A 9475-nucleotide genomic window follows, 5' to 3' on the forward strand; every position below is an offset into this window, starting at 1 on the left:
GGGTAGAGAGACACAGGGTGTGGTGACTGAGCCAGGACGGGGGAACAAGAAAGTCAGCAGATGAAACAGGTCCTGCATCATCCATCATTTAAATAGAGAGGCTTGTTTAAGTGGTCCCAGATTCACCAGGTTTTACAGAGTTCTCCTTTTGCTTTTGTTGGGTAGAACCGATCCTTGATTGTGTGTCCTTAAAAGGCAAGCACAAGTCTTTTTGTAATTTTGTGTAGTCTTCCTCAACTTAACGATGGGGTTAAGTCCCAATAAACACATCATAAGTTGAAAATATCATAAGTTAAAAATGCATTTAATGCACCTAAGCTACTGAACATAAGAGCTTAGCCCAACCTACCTTAAACATGCTCAGAACACTTCCATTAGCCTACACTTGGGCAAAATCATCTAACACAAAGCCTATTTTTATATAAAGTATCAAATATCTCATGTAATTTTTTGAGTACTGTACTGAAAGTGAAAGACGGAATGGTTGTCAGTGTATCAGTTGTTTACCCTCGTGATTTCATGGTTGACTGGGAGCTGCCCTGCCCAGCATCACAAAAGAGTATCACAGTGCATATTGCTAGGTTGGGAGAAGATCAAAATTCCAAAATCAAAGTGCGGTGTCTACTGAATGCGTGTTTTCGCACCATTGTAAAGCCTAAAAATCGTCAGTCAAACCATCGTTAAGTCGGGGACTGTCTATATAATATTTAATGTCCTGTTTTCCTGATAGTGAAAGTGGTATTACAGAAAACCTGTGCCTCCAAAGGATTCCTGATTTTGGTAGAATGATACCCTTCCCCCTAAATCAATGATGGCTTGCCACTTGAAAACATTCAACAGATTCTTTTTTTAAACAAAGTCATTCAGGTGGGATGATAAGATTTTCTCTGAGGCTAGCACTGGTGCCTGCCTCTGTTCTTGGGCATCCAGATGAGGCACGCTAGCCTTGTGCGGCCTTATCCATCCTTCTAGGCTCTCAGCTCTGACCAAGCCTTGCTCAGAACCAGGCTGTCTGTTTCCCTGACTACCTGGGACCTGGGGCATGTGACATGGTGTGGTTCCGATAATGGAAGCAGGCTGACACTGTGGAGCTAGGAACAAGGAAAGGTGAGTCGTGTGTGTTTGGGGGGTGGGGGTGGGAGGGGGCAAGGTTATTACTTTGTTCCTGGTCCCTGTGTTCCTGCGTGCTATTCCAGAACAGCCACAAGGTGGAGGACCGGCTGGCTGGGTTAATCATGCGTTTTGAGCCTTTGATGGTGCTCGATGAGATGGATGCCTGAGCATGTTCAGTGAGCAGCTTGGTTGAGGTCACCTTAGCTGATGGAGGAAGGGCACATGCCCTCCTGTGGAAAAGGCAGGAAATGGTTTTCCTGTCACTCCTAGGGTAGCGCTCAGTGTGGCAAGTGGGTCTCCGATTGGATGAGGCCAGCACTGGAGCAGTTTCTGTGGAGGCGCTGAACCAGACAAGTGTTTATTGCTGCAGCATGGAAATGAAAAGGTTGCTAGGGGAAGGCAAAGGAGGCCGGAAGTTAAGTGCTATGTTCCCTACAAATGCCGCCTCCATGGCCCACCCCCTACCCCCCACCATCGGGGCAGATTACAGAGAAGGGATTTTCGTTAAATGTTAGCTGACAATGAAATTACATTTGGGGTATAGTTTTACCCTTGATTGATGCGTTTCCTGGACTGGAACTTAAATGTCAGTCACCTGACCTTCTAGTTGCTCAGTTCTTTTAATTAAAAGATGATTCTAAGTAACATCCAGTAGTGGTCTATTTATTATTTATCAAGCATTTTCTTTCCAGCAGTTAGTGAAAGGTCAGTCGCTTCAATGGATGCTTTGTTTTTGGTGAGCAGCTTAGATGAAAAGATGTACAATCAATCTCGGCTCCCTCCTGTTTGCTCATGGGCAGGACACTGTTTAATAGTCATTGTGGCATTTAGGATCGAAGACCTCTTGAAACATGCAGAAAAGTGCACTTGCATCCCTTGCTGCTGAACATTTCTCCAAAAGTAAACATCAGGTTGTGATTATGGTTAATAATGAGATATTGATTGTTTGAAAATGTCACCGCCTGGGACCTTGGCCCCAGCACCGCTAGATGGCGCTGCACTCTCATGCTGATCGGCCACAATCATTTCATTTCCTTGCCTCGGGGTACCTTGCCTTTCAAGGTTGGCGAGTGTCCTTGTAAAATGGTGTTCTGCCTGAGATTTAGGAAGCTGAGGTCCTGGGGTGCCTGGGATAGGGTAGAGATGGTTGCGGATGGGGCTCAGGGCAAATGACAGACTTACCGCGTAGGGGGCGGGGGACCCAGCACTCTGCATCATAGCAGAAGGGGAAGGACCTAACTGGTGCTGAGCCCCTGGGGACCCTGCCCAGAGCAGTGTTCTCTAACCTTCTCCAGTCAGTGACACATCTGCGAATTTGCTGCGGAGGATGGAGGGAGAGAACGGTGCAGGCAGGGGGGCAGCGCGGAGCAGTGGAAAAAACCCAGGCCTTTGGAGAGACAGACCCAGGTTTGAAACCCAGATAGATCGCTTTGTCTTGTGACATTAGGGGAGTGAGTGAATGAATAGCTTGTGCCTCAATTTCCTTATCTGTAAAACAGGAATACTCACATCTACGTCTTGGAGTTGTGAGCAAATGAGCGTGAACAAATCAGATGTGTCTTCGCTCTCCCTGCTTGAAGGCCTCAGCAACTGTTGATTCCCACTGGGTGAAGACGAATGTGCTTTAGACCAAAATGCAGAAGAAACCAAACAATGGTGTCGTGTACCTTTTCACCAGCCGCTTGTTTAACCATTTATCTTTTCTCAACCCTTCCCCCCTAATAGCTACCATCTCCTTTATCGTCTTCCAGCCTTCTAGCACCCAATCAATCAATCAATCAAAAAAGACAAAGGAGGAAACCAAACACCATCCTGCGAACTTGTCCACTATTGGAACTTACCCAATGCTGGTAGGTTTCACTGAAAAACTTGCTTTTCTTTAGTTATTTCTTCGGCAGATAGTGTGTGTGTACGTGTGTGTGTGTTTGTGTGTGTGTGTGTAGAAACCGGTGTCTTAATAGCATTCATTCTGTCCCTTCTTTCCTTCTTCATTATTGCTCCCCTGCCCTCCTTGTGTTAAACTTTTCTCCTTTCTTTCTCCCCCCTGCACCCCAGATTGCGGAGGGAAGCCAGAGGGTCACACCTAGAGGCCCAGCAGAAGGAAACCTCAGAGACATTGTTTCTGGGACCCGGGGCTGCTCAGCAACTGGGGCAGGAGTTTCTGGAACTCCCTCTGGTCCTCCTCCCAGTGAAGGGCAGGAGGTCGTGGGTGCCAGGGCTGAAATGGTGGGTCGGATGGGAGTGCGGTCCGGAGAGCCAGAAAGATCTGTTCATTGTCCTTCCCCCTGTCCAGTGCCCCTCTCCCTCCATTTGACCCTGGCTGGTCTGCAGGTGGGTCGTGGGACCCCTCTGCCTCTGGTCACCCGGGATGCTAGGTCAGAGGAGCACAGGGCTTAGGGTGCCACCCAGGTGCATTGGGAGGAAGAGCTCTCTGCCTTCTTTCCTCTCGAGGTCTCAGTCAAAAGAATTGTGTTCAAATCCTGATGGCTCCCTGTGTGACTGCGGCTTTGGGCAGGTCACTTAACCCTTCTAAGCCACATTCAGTCCCAGCACAGGGTCGAGCCTAATAGGTCCTTGAAAGCGTATTTGTTGAGTGAACGAATGAACAAAGGAATGCTTCCCCATCTCTATCGTGGGGATAATCGTATTGGCACCAAGGATGCTTTGGGGGGCAGAATGCCAACAAGATGCTGGTGTGGCAGAACTTTGTAAACTCTCAAGCCTTCTACAGTTACGCGAGATAAAGGTGTGGGAAGATGGAAATGGGTGTGGAGCCGCAGGGCTGGGCTTCTCCCAGGAGAGCAGAGCCGGAGACTGTGGCCTCAGGAAAGGTGCAGAGCAGCCGGAGAGGATGATGGTCCCGTCTCTCCTGCTAAAGAATTCTGCAGGAAATGCCCACTGTTCCTCAAACCCCCTCCCAGGGTGCTCAGTTTAAACTCTAGACGTGCTCAGGATTATCTCTAGAATATTAAACACGGGGAGAGGAGGATCCTGGGCTTTATCACCAGCTTCCCCCGGCTCCTGCCAAGTGAGGTGAAACGGCCCTGCTCCAGCTCATGGCAGGGTCACGGCCTCCTCGCCCTGCTGGAGCTCATCCTCTTCCCAAGGCCCGGCTTCCTGCTGGGATCCATCCCCCTGCCATGGCATATGTGTCACTTTGGCTCCTCAAGGCTTCCAGCAGCCCCCTGAGGGTATCATTCAAGGAACAGTGGGCTTGTGCTGTCACTGCTGCCAGCCTTGGGCTGTCACCTCTCACAGCGAAGCAGGGTCTCCAGTTCAGACCGGGCAGAGGAAGGGTCCAAGCCCAGTGCCTGGCTTACCTCAGTGACTGTGCCTGAGCCCTGGCTCCCGGTTTCGCTGTCCAGCCACACTCATGGGGCCCCTGAGGTTAGAACAAGAGGCTTAATGTCAGAAAAATTCCAAATTAAATCCTAAGAAAGCAAACTTGTCTTTGGCAACATTGCCCCATCCCTCACTTTCCCAATTTTCGATGTGTGAGAAGAGGAAGGGGCCCTGGGAGACAGGCCAGGTGACTAGGAATGGTCTGGTAACCTGAGCTCCAGGCAGATAAAGGGCACCAGAATATTCCATAGTCCTACAGCATTCCAGCCGGGTCTCTCCTGGCCTGGGCAACCTAACCTCCAATCCAGCATGTTCTTAAGGTTGGACCTGTTTATTCCTTCCCTTTTGATTGCTGAAGTAATCAAAATCAAATTCAGACTGGCTTCTGAAAAGAACCACTTTGAAAACCTGTAAAGTCAAGAAGGTCGAATTTAGGAAACTGACATCCACAGGACTTTGTTCCCCTGAGCTGTTGGCCACTTATAATTAATACTAATGAAAGATAGATGACAGATGCTTACTGCTCAACTAGCATGCGTTGCCAAACCCCAAAGGGGTTACTTTAAGATCTAAAGGACTTGAATGTACTTTACTGTCACGTTGAAGAGAATAAAACTTTCAGGGTATAGTCAAAATTTCGTATGTATGAGAACTCACAGGCGATGTCTGCCTTAACAACACAACACAAGACGAAACAGAAAGAACTGAGTGTGCTGCCACTTCTTACTGACATTTAAAAATAGCTCCCTTAAGCCCAAAACCGACACAGGAGAAGACTTGAGACAGTAGATGGAGCACAGGCTGAGGCTCCTGGAGACCCCGGCCCGGCCCCCGCTCATCCACTAATTGTCTGTGACTTTGGAAAGTCATTAAACCTTTTCAGCCATCTGGAAAATAAGGGGTTGAACTACAAGACCTCAGAAGGCCTATTCTTTGGGTCTGTGGGTCCGAGAAGAGCCACAAAGATGGGGCGAGCAAGCACATTCCAAGACTTACTAAATACTTATTTAAAATCTTTTCACTTTTTCAATTTTGATTATGGAAGCACTCGTAAAGGTAGAGAAAATAGTGTAATGATCCTCCATATGTTCATCGTGTAGACTTAACCCTTATTAATATTTTGCCATATTTGCGTGCCGATATTTTTTCTGAAGTATTTTAAAGCAAGTCCAGACATGACCTCCCTCACCCAAGGCTTCAGCCTGCTTCTCTGAAAAAAAGACCTTTTCTTACATCAACACAATACCATCATTAAGCCTAATAAGATGGTAATTGAAAGTAATTTAGGGACTTCCCTGGTGGTCCAGTGGTTAAGACTCTGCGCTTCCACTGGAGGTGGTGCGGGTTCGATCCCCGGTCGGGGAACTAAGATCCCACATGCCACGCGGTGCAGCCAAAAAAATTAATTTAATATCACCTAATACCCAGTCCATATTCAGATTTCCCCAGAGTTCCCTGAATAGGCTCTTAGCCTCCTCCTACCCCAGGTCTGTCCCTGGGGCCAACCACTGTTAACTACTTCCGGCTTTAGTGCCTCTGGTGATTACCTTCCCAGAAATCATAGTTTATACCACCACTTCTTGTTTACCAACTGCAGTCACAGTGTCTGGGCTTCCTGCTATGATAGATGAGGGTTGAGCTAACTTAGATTCTCTCTTCCTTCCGTTGGGGTGTATTTCCACCTAGTTCTTCTGTATAGTAACACCTACTAAGGTTCTACTTTGGGTTGAATTGTGTTCCCCCCACAAAAAGGTATGTTGAAGTCCTAATTTCCGGTGCCTGTGAATGTGACCTTATTTGGCAATAAGGTCTTTGCAGATGTAATCAAATTAACATGCGGTTATACTGCATTAGAGTGAGCCCTAAACCCAATGGCTGGCACCCTTGTAAGGAGAGGGATATTTGGAAACAGACACACACAAAGAGGGAAGACAGCCATGTGAGGACGGAGGCAGAGATTGGAGAGATGCAACCACAAGCCAAAGAGTGCTGAGTTTTGCCGGCAACCACCAGGAGCTGGAAGAGGCAAGGAGGGATTCTCCCTTCCAGCCCTCAGAGGGAGCATGGCCCTGCAGGCAACTTGATCTCAGACTTCTGGCCTCCAGAACTGTGAAAGAATAAATTCCTGGTGTTCTAGGCCACTCAATTTGTGGCAGTTTGTTATGGCAGCCCTAGGAAACTAATATGGTTCCTCTATCTTTGGAGCATTACTGTAGGGGAAAAACTCAGTTTTCCACATTCCTATGTAGGGAAAAACCCAGTTCTTCCCCCCTGGGTGTTTCTTCTTCACTATTCACATAAAACAGTTTTCCTTCACTACTTCACTACTCACATAAAACACTTCACTTCTGGTCACCAAATAGGTGGAGGTTTCCCCCCACAACAAGCGATTCTCTGAGACACCAGCTGAGTATCCTACAATTTAATTCAGTTCTGACACTATCTACCCAGAGGTAGCATCAGATCCCACAGGTTAAGAGCCCAGCCTCCCAGTCTTATAAGACTGCCCACCCTCACCCCGCATACACACACACATACTTCGGATGCCAGTCACAAGCCCAGGTCATCATCTGTGCTTCGGACCAACCAGCTGTAGATCAGAGCTTCCAACGGCCCCCTCCTTGGGTTTCATTAATTTGCTAGGGAGACTCACAGAACTCAGGGAAACACTTACTTAACACTTACCAGTTTATATGTGACAAAGGATCAGATGAACGGCCAGATGGAGGAGATGCCTAGGACACGGTATGGGGAAGGGACGTGGATCTTCCATACCCTCCCCAGGGCGCCACACTCCCAGCACCTCCACATGTTCACCAACCTGGAAGCATTCCGAACACCATACTTTTGGGATTTTACAGAAGCTTCATCATATAGGCATTATCAATCATTAACTCCATTTTCAGCTCTTCTCCCTCCTCAGGAGAATGGGGGGCGGGGCTAAAAATTCCAAGCGTCTAATCTTGGCTTGGTCTTTCTGGTGACCAGCCCTCATCCAGCAGCTGTCTAAGAGCCCACCTAGAGTCACCTCATTGGAACAAAAAACACTCCTATCACCCTGGAACTTACAGGGGTTTCAAGAGCCCTGTGTCAGGAGCCGGGGGCAGAGACCAATACATATTTCTTGTTACAAATCACAATATCACAATTACGTAAAATGCTTATGTCTGTATTTCTTGTTCCGTCAACTACCTCGATTCTCTACTTTGTGAAATGGGGATAAGAACCAAAGGTTTCAACAGACAGCTGAATGGACCCAGGGTACGAGAAGTCGGAGGGATCCTGAGCTGCGCCAGGCAAAGGGCGGATGCTTCTGATCCGGGGCCACAGCTGCTCCAGCTCGAAGGCTGTAGAGGGTCCCAGCGCCGCCGGCAGCAGGAGCGTGAGGGAGGGCCCTGCCCAGAGTTGATGCTATCTCATGTGCCTCCAGGCACCAGCCCCCAGAGTCTGCCTGCTTCCCTCTTGCTTATCACAGACCTGTTTCTCTGGAAAGGTTCCAGACGCCGGCTATGAAGATGGGTCCTCACAGAGCAGCTTCTTCTGAGTCCTGTTTTGACATGAAACACTGGCACGCGTTGGGGGATGCTAGCAAATGATTGCATGATGTTCCCCCACTTTTTTCTGTAGGAATGTCCTTAACCATCTTGCCAAATTGCTCTTCTAGAACAGTTGTGCTGAGTAGGCGAGTGTGCCCATTTCTCCCACCCTGGCCCATTCTTGCTGGTGTTTTGTGTACTACTTTTGCTTAAACTTTGCTTGATCTTTCTTTCCCTTTGTCCAAATGTCCCCATCTGCTCATTTTTATCCTCGCATACTTTCCGTAAGCATTCTTTTGTCCATTCGCCCTCCTTTTTTCTTTTGAATGAAGCAGGATCTAAATACATAAGAATTAGACAGGACCCCACAGAATGGAGGTCACAATACACAGGGGCTGCCTGCTATCCCAGCCCTGGTCCTGCAGGTGTCCTGGCTCTCGGGATTTGTTAAGGTTGCTATCAGTTGTGGCTAATATATGTTCAGTGCTCACTACATAATAGGTGCCCTGGTTACATTATCTTGTTCAATCTCATAGCAACCCCATGAAATACAACCATTATTCCCAGACCCTTGATTCAAAGGAGGCAGTGATGCCAGAGTCTCTGCTCTTAACCAAGGCCTCCAACAGGGCTGCTGCGTAGGGTGGCTCAGGCTGCACGTCGCACAACCCCAGGGGACACCATTTGCACAGACTGCCTTGTGAACGGCGCCCCCTGGAGTTGTGCAGTGCAGTGGCCCTGGCCTTCTACTAAGTAAGAGCTTAAGGAAAATGCTTTCTACTTATTTGACAGGCTTAGGAGGGTAGATCTCACTACCCACTGAGGGGCTTTTCTGTTTTGGATTTATAGGACTTTCTTAAGGTCATGGTTCTTCATGTTTTAAAAGCCTATTGGTGTGGAAGCCCTCCCACCTACATAAACATTTGTTTAGGAAGGGAGTGCCCAGCGTGGGCCCCGTGCACTGACACCAACCATGTAAGGCCATGGACTCGGCCGCTGTTTGTGGCTTCCCCCCTTGGCCACCGCAGACTTATTGAGCAATATATTATGAGCGTGCCTCACTTTGATGATGTGTTATAGATAAATCATTAAGGAGGCAGCTCACCGCGGTGATGTATTGGTGTAATAGATCATCAGAGTGAAGTCTTCTGCCGACATACGGCCTGGCTCAAAGGGTGGTGTCATTCAGGGAAGAATTAGCCCAGCAGCAGATCTGGCTTAATTACAGGATAAAAGGTTTGTGAATGATAGGTTGAAGTCTACAGCACCAGCATTTTGATTCTTGATGTAAAAATATAATTGGGCTTCCTGAGAGAATTTTTGATTATTTTCAAACAGCCCTCCGCTTTATCACAACAGCACAACTTGCCACGTGGCTGCAGGGGTACCTTTTATTGGGGGGAATCTCCAGGCCCTTTCCACATCTGAGTTACTGTCGTCCTTTCAATTTGTAGGCCACAGAATGAGTTAAGGGGAGATAAAAT

This window comes from Eubalaena glacialis, chromosome 19, assembly GCF_028564815.1.
Source record: "Eubalaena glacialis isolate mEubGla1 chromosome 19, mEubGla1.1.hap2.+ XY, whole genome shotgun sequence".
Lineage (NCBI taxonomy): Eukaryota > Metazoa > Chordata > Mammalia > Artiodactyla > Balaenidae > Eubalaena > Eubalaena glacialis.